Source organism: Mandrillus leucophaeus, unplaced genomic scaffold (assembly GCF_000951045.1).
Source record: "Mandrillus leucophaeus isolate KB7577 unplaced genomic scaffold, Mleu.le_1.0 Scaffold600, whole genome shotgun sequence".
In the NCBI taxonomy this organism is placed as follows: domain Eukaryota; kingdom Metazoa; phylum Chordata; class Mammalia; order Primates; family Cercopithecidae; genus Mandrillus; species Mandrillus leucophaeus.
The window spans coordinates 1,653,137-1,671,468 of NW_012106476.1; the positions used below are offsets into that span (position 1 = coordinate 1,653,137).

General features: G+C 43.2%; 1 protein-coding gene and 1 long non-coding RNA gene across 3 annotated transcripts in view; one reads left to right on the plus strand and one right to left on the minus strand.

Annotated features, from left to right (window-relative positions):
- Positions 1-3,611: 3,611 nt before the first annotated feature.
- Positions 3,612-9,421, minus strand: LOC105553671. Its single transcript, XR_001008190.1, has 3 exons — positions 9,265-9,421; positions 6,100-6,201; positions 3,612-3,795 (listed from the first exon to the last, which is right to left on the minus strand). It is a non-coding gene; the product is annotated as an uncharacterized LOC105553671 (long non-coding RNA).
- Positions 9,422-15,001: 5,580 nt separating this feature from the next.
- The window catches only part of RWDD2B (RWD domain containing 2B), a 7,529-nt gene continuing 4,198 nt past the window's right edge, over positions 15,002-18,332 (plus strand). Inside the window, exons 1-2 of one of the 2 annotated variants that reach the window (XM_011999807.1) lie at positions 15,016-15,156; positions 17,175-17,273. The gene's annotated coding sequence lies outside the window, so the exon portion shown is untranslated. Of the gene's footprint in view, positions 15,157-17,174; positions 17,274-18,332 lie in introns of both variants that reach the window. The other variant, XM_011999805.1, reaches the window with a different exon arrangement.

The following is an 18,332-nucleotide window of genomic DNA, read 5'->3' on the forward strand; positions in this document are numbered from 1 at the left end:
AATTGCTTGAACCTAGGAGGCAGAGGTTGCAGTGAGCCAATATCATACCACTGCACTCCAGCCTGGGCAACAAGAGCGAAAACACTATCTCAAAATAAAAAAAAAAAAAAAAAGAAAACCATGCATTCAAAGTACTCTTCCTCTCCAACTTTCCGACCCAAATTAAACCACACTAATGCAGTCACTCATGAAGTCTGGTTTGGATTCCTTAACAGTCTCCTAAACATTCCCCTAACCTTAGCCTCCTCCTTCACACGCATATTTTTTCAGTTTAATGTTCCTTTAACAAAGCTCTGTTCATACACAATTCAAAAATTATGAATTGCTCTCTTAAACCCCTAATAAACAAACCTGACATTCTCTGACCCCAACATCTCTCTCCAGTGTTAACTCCCACATTCTCTTATTCACATACCAATGACTAGCTAAAAACACACTCAGCACTTTTCACAACTATGCAATTTTGTTCACATTATTCTATTTATCCAGAATCCTTTATGAACACTGCTACCTAACAAAATCCCACCGACTCTTGAAGATCTTGCTCAAAAGCCACCTCCTCCCAGAAGCCTATACTTATCTTCCAGATGAGAAAATACTGTCTCCTTCCTTTAAACAAATTCTATAAAACATGGTGTAAATTCCTAGTGGCATTCCTTATTTTCTACCTTGTACTAACGTTACTGATACTTATATCCATTCACCCCTGAACTATAAATCCCAAAGGCTCAAAGCAATAGACTTAATATATTATCAAATATTCTAGAACACAGGAGGTGGTCAAAAAGCACTATTTAAACAAGCAAATGGGAGACTTTTACCTAGAAGATGTATAGGCTTATTCATGAAAGAACATGACCAAAACTCCTGCTTCCAGCTAGTCAGATCACTGCTAAGAAACATACCTTCACTGTGTATCTACTGGAACCAATCTATCAACTTTTGGACCACAGTACAACAACCAGTCCTGTTTCCACTGCAGCGAGATATATACTCTGGAGAAGGAATATACATTGGTAGTTTCTAATTCCTTAACTATGATACCAAACACTATTGGCTTAATTTATCCCACTCAATATTTAATTCCAAAATAAATGAATTAACATTTGATATTATTTTTGAAAATTACATCATTTGAGAACATCTGAAACATACAGTTGTCTTGACACAAGAGTTAAGAATCATTAGCTAACAGTGCCAAAAGTATCTCGTGGGAAAAAAGTTAATACTGACTTGTCTTACTCTTATGAATTAAAAAGTAGCAAGTAAACTTTGTAACACAAAATATATTCCGAAAAATTGAAATAGCAAAGTATATTCATACTCAGCATATGTATTTAAAAGGTTACAATTAAACCTTTCAAATACAAGTAAACAACATTCTTTTCTAACATACAGATTTTTTTAACTGACCACAATGAGATATCAGTATACAACTCTCACAACGGCTAAAATAAAAAACTGTGACAATTGTAAATGCTGGCAAAAATGAAGAAAAAGTGAATCATTCATACAGTGCTGGTAAGAATACAAAAAGTAGTGTCACTGTGAAAAAATAGTTTGGCAGTTTCTTAAAAAACTAAACATTAAATTGCCATAGGACCCAGCAAGTGCACTCTTGCACATTTATCCTAGAGAAATGAAATCTAAGTTCACACAAAAACCTGTACACAAATGTTAATAGCGGCTTTATTTAATCACCAAAAAATGGGATCAGCCCAGATGTTGTCATTCGACAGGTAAACAGTAAAAACAAGCTGTGGTACATATATACCATAAAATACATTCGGTGATTAAAAAAAGAATAAACTTGATAGACACAGCTTTGATAAATCTTCAGGTGATTATGCTGAGTGAAAAAGCCAATCCTGGCTGGGCATTGTGGCTCACACCTATCATCTTAGCACTTTGGGAGGCCCAGGTGGGCGGATCACTTGAGTCCAGGAGTTTAAGACCAGCCTGGGCAGTATACCGAAACCACATCTCTACAAAAACTACAAAAATTAGCCATGAGTAGTGGCATGCAGGTGTAGTCCCTGCACTCGGGAGGCTGAGATGGGAGGATCACTTGAGCCTGGGAGGTGAAAGCTGCCGTGAGCCATGATTATATCACTGAACTCCAGCCTGGGTGAGAGAGTGAGGCCCTGTCTCGAAAAAAGAAAAAAGAAAAAGCCAATCCCAAAATGTTGCACACTGTATGACTCCATTTACATAACCTTTCTGATGAAGTGACTAAATTTAGAAATACAGAATAGAATGGTGGTTGCCAGGGGCTGGAGAGAGTGGTGGCAGTAGGGAGGTGGGTATGAGCGATCCCTGTGATGTTCAACTATTTAGTATCATGACTGTGGTGGTGAATAATCTACACAGGTGACAAAAGTGTACAGAATGTAATACACATGTACACATACACATGCACAAAAGAGAAGTCAAACTCAGGAGATCTGATTGAGATTGGTGTGTTGTATCAATCTCAATAACCTGGTTGTGATATTATACTCATTTTGTAAAATGTTACCATCTGAGCAAAATGCATAGGGATTTCTCTGTATTATTTATTAGATCTGCACATGGATCTATAACAACCTCAATAAGATTTTCAACTCGAAAACATGTAATGAAAAAAAAAAAAATCCTGACTGGGCGCAGTGGCTCACGCCTGTATTCCTAGCACTTTGAGCAAGCCAAAGTTAGTGGATCACTTGAAATCAGGAGTTTGAGACCAGCCTGGCCAACACGGCAAAACCCCGTCTCTACTAAAAATACAAAAATCAGCCGGGCGTGGTGGCGCACACCTGTAATTCCAGCTACCTGGAGACTGAGGCAGGAAAGCTGCTTGAACCTGGGAGGTAGAGGCTGCCATGAGCCAAGATTGCACCACTGCACTCCAGCCTGGGTGACAGAGTAAGACCCCATCTCAAAAAAAAAAAAAACAAAACAAAACAACTGGCTATCTGCCTCATCTTGAAGCCTCATGACTTCATGACTACTGCCTAGTAGCCCAATTTCCTAACATATAAGCTTAACTTGCCACCACTAAGGGTAACTGAGAGGCCCTGACTTTAGTACCCCGGTAGTAACTGTGAGCTGCCAGAGCAGACACTATGATGTGCCAGCCAGACATGCCCTCACTCCCAAAGATCAAGGTACTACTCATTCCCCCAGGTGCTGAGAATGTGGCCGGCTGAGAGCTCACAGTCTAGTCCATCCATCCCCAGGAATTGGTCTCAACAAAAAGGAGCTGCCTTGCCCAAGGTTACTTTCTGCTCTAGGGACAGGCCATATCCAGTGACTGGTCTATACACAGATAGAAAGGTCTAGCTCCTTGCCTCAATTCAGGCAGAGATCACTGTGGGATTGGCTGAGACGCCATTGCCACTGCCTCTTCATTCAACTTCTCCCTGTGCTTAATCTTGCTTCCCTTACTTCTACCGGTGTGGTACCAGAGAACACTCTACCACCTATACGCACACTTTAGACTCAGAACTGGTTCCCCAGAGAACACGATCTATGTTACTAGTATCCTTTTACCCATACTGTACTTCCAAGTAATACCTTCTGAAGTAAGTTCAAAGAGTTTTCTAAAATCTCATATTGATCTTAAAAGTAAGCACACCTGATGGCCACATTTAAGACATAACCAAACTGAAGGCTTTTCTTCTGTTTCTTCTTCAGCTTTATCTTTCACTTTATTGTCAGTCTTACAGTCTTGGCAAATATTCCATTCCACATTCACTAAAGCCTTTTTCAAGTTACCTTGTTCCAATCCTTTTCTAATGTGTCTGCACATAGGTTCTATTAAAACAAATAATAGAGAAGGAATACATAAGGTCAAAACTCACTTTCTTCGGTTAATCTCAAAACTTAACCTTGATTCACATTTCAAAAATGAAATTTACTCTGTAAAGTAACTGTTAGATATTCTGAACTTAAAATTGTTTGATGTTTGAATAATACGAGATGAATATGTGAGAAACAGATTTGATACAAATTTGTGAAGTTTTGCTTTCTTAAAGTCCTAAATATAACCACCACTGCCCCCACTACAAATTCATTTCAATTTATTTGGCTATTCCCTTTAAATTAAGGACCTTTATCATATTTATGATTCTCTTTATCTTTAAAGATTTGTAGAAAACACCCTTCATTCAGTCAATGGTACACCTACTACAGGGCAGGCACTGTGCTAGACGCTCAGGAGCCCAAAATTGACCAAGTCACAGCTCCTTCCTTTGAGTAGCTCACATTCCGGAAGGAAAGGCAGCTAAATAAATTAATGTATAAAAATCTCTGAAACATGGTGTAGCAGCAAAAGAAGAGAAGACTAAAGTCACCAAAAGTGTCACAGGGGAGGTAATATCTGTGCAATCCTAGAAGATAATAATAGTAATAAAAATTGCTGATATTAATTAAATATGTTCTATGAACTTTGTTAAATGTTTTGCATACATTATCTCATTTAATCCTTACAATCACCCTAGAAGACAGTATTATTCCCAATGATAAATGAGAAAACTAAGATTTACTGCCCACATAACTACTGAGTATCTATGCCAGAATTTAGACTCAAATCTTTCTGACTTCACGGCTCACACTTTAAACTGTGACCTCAGGGAGTGAAGGGCAATCTGAAAATGCCAATGCCAAGAACAAAAACATGTAAAAGTGCATGCCGTCTCCCCAGATGATGGAGTTACACAATGTGTGAAAATGAGCAGTTGAACCTGAGGCTGAAAACTCTGTTGGGGCCAAGATAAGTAAAGAGCTTTGCAAATCACTCTAAAGTGCTGAGTCGTTTCAGGAACACTGGAGGTTTAGAAACTAGTCAAGTGGCATAATTAGCTTTATGTCCAATGATCTTACACCAAGAAAAGAAATATAAATGCAACTGAGATCATGTGGAAAAACTACCAAATCTCGGTCCTCAAAGAAATACAAACTGGAAAAAGAAGGTACCCTTTTTCAACTATCAAATCAGCACAGATTTTTACAGATGATACTAACCAGTGCTGATGAAGGTTCAGGGAAATGGGCACTTTTCTATGCTGCTAGGGGGCCTGGAAATTAGTAAAACATTCCTGGATGGCAATTTAGCAACAGAATCAAAAGAGCCTTGAAAATGTTGATACCCTTCTATTAAAAAATTATATATGTGTATTAGGAAAATATTTAAATATACACAGAGATTTAGCTATAAAGTTGTTTACTACTGAGCCATTCATAATACTAAAAAGTTAAAGATTACCTAAATCTGTAACAGTAGAAAATTATCTAAATAAATTATGAAATACCCATGATCTTTGGTCAATGCAATAATATGCCATTAAAAATGTTGTTGAAGGTCCAGTACGGTGGCTCATGCCCGTAATTCCAGAACTTTGAGAGGCTGAGGCAAGTGGATCACTTGAGGTCAGGAGTTCAAGACCAGCCTGGCTAACATGGTGAAACCCCATCTCTACTAAAAATACAAAAATTAGCTGGGTGTGGTGGAACACACCAGTAATCCCAACTACTCATGAGGCTGAGACAGGAGAATCGCTTGAACCCGCGAGGCAAAGGCTGCAGTGAGCTGAGATCATGCTACCGCACTCCAGTCTGGGCAACAGAGACAGACTCCATCTCAGAAAAAAAAAAAAAAAAAAATGTTGTAGAAGGTTGGGCACAGTGACTCTCATGTGTAGTCCCAGCACTTTTGGAGGCCGAGGCAGGCGGATCACTTGAGGCCAGGAGTTCAAGACCAGCCTGACCAACATAGGGAAACATCGTCTCCATTTAAAAAAAAAAAATTAGCTGGCTGTGGTGGGATATGTCTGTAATCCCAGTTACTCGGAGGCTGAGGCACAAGAGAATCGTTTGAACCTGGGAGGCAGAGGTTGCAGTGAGCTGAGATTGCACCACTGCACTCTAGCCTGGGTGACAGAGCGAGACTCTTTCTCAAAAAAAAAAAAAAAAAAGTAGAAGACTGTTAAATGACATATAGATTATAAACATTACATTAAAATGCAGATAACAATAATGTACAGTTTTATACCATTTTCATATTTTAAAACATATTCATTTAGAGATATAAACATTAAAGATTTAGTCAATGAAATATACCTAAAGTTTCAGAGGAATCATCGATTGGAACAGTTTTTCCCTTTGTCCGTTTCTTTCCCATGTTGGCACTTTATGGATTACTTACTGACACAAAATAATAATCTAGAAAACAAGATAAAGTTAGCTTGAACAAAAAAGAAAGTATGTCTTATATTTCTCTAGGAGACAGTAAAATAATGAAGCCACATATATTATGTGTGTCTATCACACTGTAATTTATAAAGACCAATCACATATAATCATCTAATTTTCAATAGGAACTCAAGTAGATAGAATAGTTATCTCCCCTGTTTTTCACAGCGTAGGAAACTGATTCTTAGCAGGCTTAAGAGGTTTTCAATACATGTAGAAGGTCAGGAGAGAACCCTGGTCTTCTTACACAGGTCTTGAACAGTCTCAGAACTTGATACTCTTAGGAAGCTGACTCCTCACTACGTACATGTGAAATAATAGTGGCACTTTAATCAGAAAACTGATTTCCTTTCCTTCTAAGCTATCTTTCTTAGCTCTGCAGTCTATGCAAATTAAATTGATAATTTCTCTAATAAAAATTAAAAATAATTCGGACAACAACCTCCTGAAGGGAGTTAGAAATTTTCCAAAACAGCTTCAAAGCTAAATACAAAAAGTGATACACTGTTGTGCATTTTCCACACCAGGATTTCCTATGCATATCAGCTAAATGGAAATTGATTACAACTGCATTCTTGACTATTTACATTATTACATTATTGCCAAAACCACTTTGGAAGGCTATGACAAATCTAGCTGCACATCACATCTTCACCTTTTTAGTCAACAATTCAAACTTAGAAAACAAGAAAAGGGCTAAAAGTACATACAGGTCTACCTATCTAGAATTATAGATTTTAGAAATAAATACAACATATAGCACCCAAGTTCTTGCTTCCAATCCAACTCACTCTAATCGGGGTGGGAGTTCAGTACTACATTCATCTTCCAGTTATGCCATTTTTATTATATCATCTCTTGATTGAAAGCATTTAACAGTTTCCCAGACCACACTCCCTAAACTTTAGCCTTTATAAATAGGGACCATAGGCCTTTATAAATTTGGCCCCAATGCTCAGCTAATCCTGACTCTCTATTATGCCTCGACAACAAAAACAACAACAAAAAACCCACTAAAATTATAATTATATAGTACTTTTGATCTTCAAAGTCCTTTCACAAACATTATCACATCGGATTTCCATAACAACACTTTAAACAGACATTTCACTCAAGGAGAAAACTCAGGAAAAAAAATGGTGAAAGATCACACAGGGTAACAAAAATGAGCTAAAAGGCAGGTATTGTCTGGATGCGGTGGCTCGCGCCTATAATCCCAACACTTTCGGAGGTCGAGGTGGGAGGATCGCTTGAGGCCAGAAGTTCAAGACTAGCCTGGGCAACAAAAAAGCGACACTCTATCTCTACAAAAAAAAAAAAGGTAAAACGCACATGTTTGGGTTTCAAGACCACCACTTTTTACCTGCCAATCAAGTCAGTCTCTTTTTGGTTTTTTTTGAGACAGAGTCTTGCTCTGCCGCCCAGGTTCAAATGCTGCTTCTACCTCAGACTCCCGAATAGCTACGATTACAGAGCCCACCACCACACCCGCCTAATTTTTGTATTTTTAGTAGAGACGGGGGTTTGAACTCTGGGCCAGACTGGTCTGAACTCCTGACCTCGTGATCTGCCCGCCTCGGCCTCCCAAAGTGCTGGGATTAAAGACGTGAGCCACCGTGCCTGGCCAAGTCTGTCTCTTGTACTCCACTCCAAAACACTTTGTACCCTCCGCGCCTTGATGTCTTTGATTTCTAGCCGTAATGTTCTATCTATCTAAATCTTACCAATCTTGCAAGCTACCCATTTCAAGGAAGCCTTAGACAATCATTCTACTCTAAATTAACCTCTCCACTGAACTTCTCCAGTATTTATGGTATGCTCCAGTCATCTTGTCCCCTTATCAGATATTCTAGTGAATTTCTTAAATTTTTTTCTGGGTTTATCTTATTTCTCTAAGCAGAACCTAAAGTTCTTAGAAAAATAAATGGTTTCAGGCATAGCTTTGGAACTGCCTATAATATCTAGCATAATGTTAGTACATAGCAGGTCCTGAAGAAATACTTCTTGCATTTAAATAGAAAAATAGAATAGTACCTGAGGCATAAAGGATGATTACAAGGTGCAAAGGTAGGTACATAAGAATGAAGCAAACAAGTTCTGGTGAAAAAGAAAAGAGTGAAGAATAAGAAGTCAGAAGTCTGCAGCAGTGAAGACAGACAGCACTAGTAAATCCGGTTTTAGGATTGCAGCAGCTCAAGACTCCATAGGAAACTTGAAAGACGCATTGTTAATTGCTGCAGGCAGAGGACATACAGGCGTCACTCCAGTGCTGCGGAAAGAGCCCCAGTAAATTTCTGACAACTGTAAAGGCAACTAATGAGTCACGAGGAGAGAATACTGTGACTTCCATCAGCTCTAAAACATCAATAAGCTTACTACACTTTTCAAGTAGTGTCATCGGATGAGTATTAGCGTCCTAGTGAAATGACTCTTTGCAGGACTCCGTACAAAATCTAAATCAAAGATAGTGTTGCCGGCTCTCATATTATTCCAAGTCTCTTCTCTCTCTGCCCTCCCAGTCGTCCCCCGCCTACTCGGTTCCATTAAAAATGTAAGCGTGTGGAAAACTTTGTCAGCAGGTCTTAACGTGGCTTTCAAGTTTTGCGTAGATCAGTCCTCTCCTAGGTGTAGTCAACTGGATAGGTGACAGATCCTGCTTTTCCTACCAGCAGTAAGAACACGGCTGCAAACCCAGCCCCAACCCATAGGGTAGTCCCTGCCACGCGCCACCCACCCACTTGCTCGGCGCCTGCCACACCTCCCCTCTCCTCCTCTTCTAACTGCTCCGATCCCACCGGGGAACCCCGGGGTCCACGGGGTCGAGAAGGGCGCCAGCAGCAGCATCTCATTGGCCAGCTTCTGGAACTGACAAGACACGCAGCCAATGAGATCGCAGTACCGGAAGTAGCCAGGTTACGTGCTTAAAGAGTGGGGCCTTCAAGAAGAGAACGAAGTTAGGGCGGAAAACAGGGGCTCTCCCAGCGCAGGAAGTCAGGCGAGCGACGACTGCCAGGTAGTGCGACCAGAACTCACCCACGGCGACAGAGCCCATAACTGCATCCCCTCATGGGCCTTTGGGCTGGGCAGCCAGCTCCGTCTTCCTCCTGGTGACGAATTGAGAGCGACGGAGCAGACGCCAGAGTGACCCCTGGAAAGCAACAACTTCCGGAACGCGGCATTATGGGAAGTGGCTAGGCCACCACCTCCCCACCCCCACCTCCCGTGACCATGGGCTCTGACGCTAGTAAATCTGCGCCTGCGTGCGGCTTGCGCCGGAAGTTCGGGCTTAGGGGTTTGGTTGTCAATGGGTTTTCTGGTCTCTGACATAACCATGAAGTTATATAAATGCCTCTGAAGTGTGGGCATCTGGTGGTGGTCTGAGCCTTGGAGTTCCGCAGATGGTTACCTTTCTGGAACACATTACATTTGGAGACTAACAGGGGGAGCGCTTAAATTTCTGTTTCCATTATTCTGTCCTCTCGACTTCTAAAACTGAGTACGTGAGTTGTCTTGAATTTACCTTCCTGCGCCATGTCAGAATAAAAAACGCAGAGAGTTAATTTTTTTTTTTTTTTTTTTTGAGACGGAATATCCCTCTGTCGCCCAGGCTGGAGGGCATTCTTCTGCCTCAGCCTTCCGAGTAGCTGGGACTACAGGCGCACACCACTACACCCGGCTAACTTTTGTATTTTTAGTGGAGCCGGGGTTTCGTCATATTGGCCAGGCTGGTCTGGAACTCCTGACCTTGTGATCCGCCCTTCTCGGCCTCCCAAAGTGCTGGGATTACAGGCGTGAGCCACCGCGCCCGGCCGCGAGAGTGAATTTTTAAAGCAGAACTGAAAGACGGTGTCAAACATAAATTGCGGGAGAGGAGGGAATTTTCAAATATTTACTGTTCATTCTTTGAAAATTTGTAAGTGCGAGGCTGGGCGCGGTGGCTCATGCCTGTAATCCCAACACTGGGAGGCCGAGGCGGGTGGATGACCTGAGGTCAGGAGTTCGAGACCAGCCTGGCCAACATGGTGAAGTCCCGTCTCTACTAAAAATACAAAAAATTAGTCGGGCATGGCGGCGAGCGCCTGTAATCCCAGCTACTCGGGAAGCTAAGGGAGGAGAGTCGCTTGAACTCTGGAAGCAGAGGTTGCAGTGAGCCGAGATCACTCCATTGCACTCCAGCCTGGGCAACAAGAGTGAAACTCTGTCTCAAAAAAAGAAAATATGTAAGGGTACACTTTGTGCCAAGCCTTCCCTCAAATGAATTAAACATAGGCCTCTCTGCCCTGGAGTCTTAGTTTAGTAGAGAAAATAGTAATCCCTACCAAGGGTGCGAGGGTGGGGGGCTTGCAGATATCTATAGAAAAATAGTCAAAGAATGTAAACAGGTAATTCACCATAAAAAAAAATTGGTCATAAAATAAATGTCTATTGTTACTAATCAGATGAAAGGAGTTTAAGATGGTGGCATACTAACCACCAGAGTAACATTTGGTTAAATTTGGGGGGAAACTAGCTCTCTTGCTTTTTACTGCTGAGATAAATTTTTTTGTTTGTTTGTTTTCTTTTGTTTTGAGACTGGCTTGCACTCTGCTGCCCAGGCTGGAGTACAGTGGCACGATCTCAGCTCACTGCAACTTCCACCTTCCGGGTTGAAGCCATTCTCCTGCCTCTGCCTCCTGTGTGGCTGGGATTACAGGCACATGCCACCCCACCGCACCCAGCTAACGTTTGTAGTTTTTGGTAGAGGTGGGGTTTCAGCATGTTGGCCAGGCTGGTCTTGAACTCCTGGCCTCAAGTGATCCACCTGCCTCAGCCTCCCAAAGTGCTGAATTACAGGTGTAAGCCACCGCGCCCAGCTTAGTTTCATCTTTCACTTTATTCTGACAGCATTATGACATTAAAGTCCAAGAGATATTGGGCTCGTCCTTGTTTGGTCTCTGGTGATTTAGATGAGGCAGGACTGAGCCCCCACGAATGTATTATCTCAAAAAGTTAGTAGCCGCTATTATGCAAAGTTCCAAGGCTCAAGTCAAATCCTGGGCATATCCACGGATGTGTGGTAGGGCATAGGCTCCAGCTCTCATGCAAGAAAGAACAGGAGTGGGATGAGATAATTTTTTAAAGCTTTATTCTCCAAGCTCCAGAAATGCAGGCTTTTTGCCCCCACCCATTTTAAAACAGAGCCTTAAGGTCATTGTACCATGTGCTTCCTGTCTGAAAGGCTCTTCCCCTTCATCTTCCGGGGTTGGTATCTTATTGTCATTCTGTTCACACCTTATTTTTAATTTACTTATTTTAGAGACAGGGTCTGGCTTTGTAGCCCAGACTAAAGTGCAATCATAGTTCACCGAAACCTTGAATTCCTGTGCTCAAGTGATCCTCACGCCTCAGCCTCCCGTAGCTGGTACTGCAAGTGTGTGCCACCCCATCAGCTAACTTTTTGATTTTTTGAAGTCACCGTGTCTCTGCAAAAGCTTGCTGCCCAGGCTGGTCTCAAACTCCTGACCTCAAGCGATACTCCAGCCTCAGTCTCCCAAAGCACTAGGATTCCAGGTGTGAGTCACCGCATCCAGCCTCTATACATGCCTTAAAAGTCACTTCCTTCCAGTTACAGGGCAATCTAGGTAACACAGTCATCTGATCACTCACATCACCTTACTTTACTTCTCTGCTAGCAATTATCCACTAACTGGTAATTTTCTTTTTTTTTTTTTTAAACAGAGTCTCACTCTGTTGCCCAGGCTGGAGTGCAGTAGTGCAGTTACAGCTCACTGCAGCCTCAGTCTCCCAGGCTCAAGCAATTCTCCTACCTCAGCCTCCTGAGTAGCTGGGACTACAGGCCTACAGGCACAGGACCCCACATCTGGCTAATTTTTGTATTTTTTGTAGAGACAGGGGTCTCTCTCTATTGCCCAAACTGGTCTCAAACCCTGGGCTCAAGTGATCCTCCTTGGTCTCCCAAAGTGCTGGGATTATAGGCATGAGCTATTATGCCTGGCCATAATTTTCTTTTCTTTTCTTTTCTTTTTTTTTGAGACTGAGTTTTGCTCTTGATGCCCAGGCTGGAGTGCAATGGTGTGATCTCGGCTCACAGCAACCTCTGCGTCCCGGGTTCAAGCAATTCTCCTGCCTCAGCCTCCCCAGTAGTTGGGATTACAGGCATGTGCCACCATGTCCAGCTAAGTTTTGTATTTTTAGTAGAGACAGGGTTTCTCCATGTTGGTCAGGCTGGTCTCGAACTCCCAACCTCAAGTGAGCTGCCTGCCTTGGCCTCCCAAGGTGCTGGGATTACAGGTGTGAGCCACTGTGCCCGGCCCATAATTTTCTTTTATTTTTACCTTTATGTTTAGCCCTCTTCATCCATACACAGAAATGTGCAAATATAAGGTCTTTGAGAGATGCAACATCTTTGTGTTGTTCATGGCTATAATTAGTACCTGGAAGTGCCTGGAATATAGTATTGATTGAAAAGAAATAGTCATGAGAAATAAAATGCTGTACAAGAATGTTCGCAGCTGCTTTATTTATAATAGCCAAGAAACTGAAGATAGCCCAGGTTTCTATCAAATCAAGAATGGAACTGGTATATTCATATGATGGAATACTACTGAGCAATCAAAAGAAACTGATACACATGATAACAGATGAAAATATTTCCCTGAGTGAAAGAACCCTTACACAAAAATATCTATTGCATGACTCCAACCATTTGAAGTTCTAGAACAAGAAAAATAAATATGGTGGGGAAAAAAAATCAGAACAGTGGTTACCTTTGGGGAGAACTGGGTGGGGACTAAGAAAGGGCATGAAAGAACTTTATGGGGTGATGGTAATGTTCTATACGTTAATATGGCTTGAGTTCCATAGGTGTATGCATTTAAAAACTCATGTGTATTTAAGGTATACATTTCATTTTTACCTTTAAAATCCTTAATTTGGGCCGGGCGTGGTGGCTCATGCCTGTAATCTCAGCACTTTGGGAGGCCGAGGTGGGTGGATCATGAGGTCAGGAGATCGAGACCATCTTGGCTAACACCGTGAAACCCTGTCTCTACTAAAAATACAAAAAATTAGCTGGGCGTGGTGGCGGGCGCCTGTAGTCCCAGCTACTTGGGAGGCTGAGGCAGGAGAATGGTGTGAACCCAGGAGGCAGAGGTTGCAGTGAGCTGGGATGGCGCCACTGCACTCCAGCCTGGGCGACAGAGCGAGACTCCATCTCAAAAACAAAACAAAACAAAACAAAAACTAATTTGAATGATGTACATTAGACATACTTAGAAGCTACTGTCTGCAGTTTACTTTGAAATGTATGAAAACAGATGGATTGATGAGATATGTGACAAAGCTGGTAGAGTAAAATTCTATACTCTCCAGGTCAGTGTTTTTCAACCTCAACACTATCAGCATTTTGAACCAGCAAATTTGTTATTGTCAGGGGATGTCCTGTTCATTGTAGGAAGTTGAGGAGCATCCCTGGGCTCTACCTACTCCATGCCAATAGCATCCTTCCAGTTGTGACAACCCAAAATGTCTTCAGACACTGCTAAATAGAGGGGAAATCCGTCCTTCCCCTTCTCTTGAGATCTGCTCCACTGTAAAATTCTCTCGACTTTGCTTTACACTTGAATTTTTTCATAATAATGTTGGAGGAAAAAATAAATTATGACATTGAAAAATGCTCATGAAACACCATGCAGAAGATGTAGTTTATGAACACCTACAATACATACTGTCGTCTTTTTGTTTAAAAAAAAGCGGCAGGGGTGGGGGGGGAGAGCTAGCAGTGATATTTAGTATTGCTATATGTCAGTGTTTACAAATCGTATCTATGACACTTCTAAAATAAATATTATAAGGTGTATTCCATATAGTTGGATTGGGAAGAAAAACATTTCCAATTACCCTCCTGTCAGCATCTCCTTCAAACTACCCTTTTATTAAGAGGGAAAAATATGCATTCACACGGTTCCTCCCAGCTTGGTTAATGGGCGAGAACACCTAAGATAGCTAAGGCCACCATGCATCCAGGCTCAGATCTCCCTAATTGCCCTCCTCCTCCATGATTCAGGGACAAGGAGGATCACCACTGTGTAGGAAGATACTAGAAATGCAAAATTTGGACCCCCGCCCCTACCTACCGAATCTTGATCTGCATTTCAACAGGATTCCCGAACTATTCCTAGGCACGTTCGAGTTTGAGGAGCATTAACGGACCAATTCTTTGTCCCTGAAAAGTGCCCACTATATAGACCGACAGTGGCAGCCGCTGGGAAATGACAACGGGGTTGGCATGGAGAGTTATTAAGAAGAAAAACTCCGGCCGGGCGCGGTGGCTCAGGCCTGTAATCCCAGCACTTTGGGAGGCCAGGGGTGGCGGATCGCCTGAGGTCAGGAGTTCGAGACCAGCCTGGCCAACATGGTGAAACCCCCCGTCTCTACTAAAAAATACAAAAATTATCTGGGCATGGTGGTGGGTGCCTGTAATCCTTGCTACTCGGGAGGCCGAGGCAGGAGAATCGCTTGAACCCGAACCCGGGAGGTGAAGGCTGCTGTGAGCCGAGATCGCGCCACTGCACTCCAGCTTGGGGGACAGAGCGAGACTCCGTCTCAAAAAAAAAAAAAAAAGGAGAAGAAGAAGAAGAAAACTCTGCGACTGAGAAGTACCTAGCAGGGACAAAGCATTCCCTTAGTCGTTCCAGCTGCGTACACAAACACTGGCGGACCCGGCGCCCGACAGGCCAGCTCTAGCTTCCGGCCGCGGCCCTGCGCGCGCATGCGCCGTGCGCCTTGTTTTTTCTGATAGGCCGCTAGGTGAGGCGGTTTGTGAGTTTTGGGTTGCAGTATACTAGAATTTTGAGGTTTCCTTCCGGTGAAAATTGAGCTGTCCATGGAACCCGGGTTACAGCAGTGAGGGGGCCGCGACTCAAGGTTAGTCTCGCCTCAGCGCCAGTGGCGAGCGCCACGGGGGTTTCCCACGCTGCAGCGCCGGGCGCAACTCTTTGGGAACGTTCCCGGCATGGCTGCCCGCCTCCCCTCACTGCAGGCGCCCATCGGTCGGTTTGGACCTCGGCGTTGCTTCCCGGCTTCAGCAGCCCCGCTCCAGCCGGCGACCTCGCCCCGAGGGCAATCAGGGTGCGAGGGTGGCTGCGTGCTGGGCATTCTTCCTGAGAGCTTCGTGGCTTGGATCGCGGGGTACCGTGCTCTGTTTTTCAAAAAAAAAAAAAAAAAAATCTGCAAGGAAAAGATATTATTCCACTCAGAAATATCAAGTTTCAGTCTACGTTCTCTTAAATATATATATATTTTTTAAATAATAGTAAAGGCGAGGTCTCCCTGTGTTAGCCAGGCTGGTCTTGAACAATTGGGCTTAAGCAATCCCCCTTTCTCCCAAAGTGCTGGGATTACAAGCGTGAGCCACTGCGCCCGGCTACAGTCTATTTCCTTACAGCATTCGCTGAAATCTTGAGTCATAAAATTATCTTGAGGGTTTTTTGGAAGGACTGAAATCTCTTAAGCGAAAATAATTTGGCAGATAAATGACCTGTGACATCACTCCCGTAGTTATCCATTCAAGAGTCCCTCCGTCCCGTACTTCTTCGCTATTCCATTTCATCTTTGCTACCTGCAATTCGATAGGACCCTCTCCCGACTTTGCTCACTCCCTGGGAGACGTTAAACAAATATATAGCTCCAAATAAGTGTTGACTCCCAAAATTATATCTGTAGCTCAGTCTCTCGTAGACTCCAAAACTGTATATCTAACTGCATGCTAGACATCTCTATTTAACAGGTGTCTTAGTAGGTGCTTCATTACTTCAGCTCTCCATGAAGCTCTCCTGAAGCTCTCCATGACCACACCGTCCAAATAAATGGCACATCCATACTTTCAGTAGCTTAAAGCCTTGGAGTCATTCTTCCGTGTCTCATGTAATTCATCTGTAAATCCTGTTGCCTCTGTTCTCTCCATGTATCCAGAACCTGAAGTTTACCAGCTTGACCACTATAATCCTATCCAAGCCACCATCCTCTCTCCCTAGTTATTGCGGTGTCTATCTGGTTACCCCACTTTTCCTTTCACTTTTCTCCGTAGCAGCAAGTGTGGGTGGGGATCTTCGTAAGTCAAACCTCTCTTGTAGCTCTTACGTATCAGTCGGGATAAAATTCAAAATTCTGGCCATGCTTTACTAGTCCCAACATAAACTGCCCCACCTTTCCTTACTAAACTCTTTCATTCCCCCTGTCCCCAGCTCACTGTGCGCTGGCCAGCTGCTCTAGCACCCTCCTACCTCAAGGCATTTGAACATGCTGTTCACTTTCCCTCGAACACTCTTGGCCAAGAAAAACACATGGCATCCTTTTTCAGTTCCTTAAAGTCTCTTCCCTACAGTCACCTTAGGAGAAAGGCCTTTCCTGACAACCCCTTGTGCAGTCTCACCCGCCTGCTCCCTTATTGTTTCCCTTGTCCTTGTTTTCTTCAGGTTTCTTCACAGCAGTTATTTACTGGATATAAAAATTCCTTTTTGTTTTTTTTGAAACAGTCTCACGTGTTGCCCAGGCTGGAGTGCAGTAGTATGATCTTAGCTCACTGCAACCTCTGCCTCCCCAGTTCAAGTGATTCTCCTGCCTCAGCCTCCCTAGTAGCTGGGACTACAGGCGTGTGCGACCACACCTGGCTAATTTTCGTATTTTTAGTAGAGATGGGGTTTCATCATGTTGGCCAGGCTGGTCTCAAACTCCTGACCTCAGGTAATCCGCCCATCTCATGCTCCCGAAGTGCTGTGATTACAGGCGTGAGCCACCGCACCTGGGCTGGGCATATAAATTTGTTTTTGATGTCATGGTATCCTCCCACCAGTAGAGTTGTTTTATTACTTTCATTCATCGTTATCTTAGTGCCAATGCTTGAACGTAAGTGCTTTAGAAACATTTGTTGAAATGATGACCAGGCCGGGCTTGGTGGCTCACGCCTGTAATCCCAGCACTTTGGGAGGCCGAGACGGGTGGATCACAAGGTAAAGGAGATCGAGACCATCCTGGCTAACACAGTGAAACCCCATCTCTACCAAAACTACAAAAAATTAGCCAGGCATGGTAGCGGGCACCTGTAGTTCCAGCTACTTGGGAGGCTGAGCCAGGAGAATGGCGTGAATCCAGGAGGCGGAGCTTGCAGTGAGCCAAGATCGTGCCACTGCACTCCAGCCTGGGTGACAGAGCAAGACTGCATCTCAAAAACAAACAAAAAAAGAAATGATGACCAATAATAATAATAGTAATAAGCGGCCCGACACCGTGGCTCATGCCTGTAATCCCAGCACTTTGGGAGGCCAAGGCGGGTGGATCACAAGGGCAAGATTTCGAGACCAGCCTGGCCAATGTGGTAAAACCCCATCTCTACTAAAAAACCCAGAAAGTAGAGGTTGTAGTGAACCAACTCTGCACTCTGGCCTGGGTGACAGAGCTAGACCTTGTCTCAAAAAAAAAGAAAGTTTTTAAATTAGTAATAATAGTAGCAAGCACACATAAAATTTACTCTGTTGCCAGGCACTTTCCACAAATTCTCATCTAATCATCACAGCAACCCTCTCATCCCAGTTACGGAGTTGGGGAGACTAAAGCACAGATAAATTAAGCCACTTGCCTAAGGTCGTGCAGTTGGTAAGTGGCAGAGCCTGGAGTTGCACCTTGGCAGTCTGGTAATAGAATCCAAACACTGGTAACAGAGCCACTCCAACAAAAAACAAAGTAAATGCACTTCCTCTAATAACCACCCAAGAAGTTGTTTTCTGTGTTTCTCAACTCCAAAACAGACTAGCAAATACGTCTATGGAATTCCAATAAGTCCAGGGATTTTAAGTATGTATGAGGATTTTGTTAAAAAACAAACAAAAAAAAAAAGGGCTGGGTGTGGTGGCTCACGCCTGTAATTCCAGCACTTTGGGAGGTGGAGGCGGGCGGATCACGAAGTCAGGAGATCTCAACCATCCTGGCTAACATGGTGAAACCTCGTCTCTACAAAAAATAAAAAAAAAAATAGCTGGGTGTGGTAGCACCTGTAGTCCCAGCTACTCGGGAGGCTGAGGCAGGAGAATGGCGTGTACCTGGGA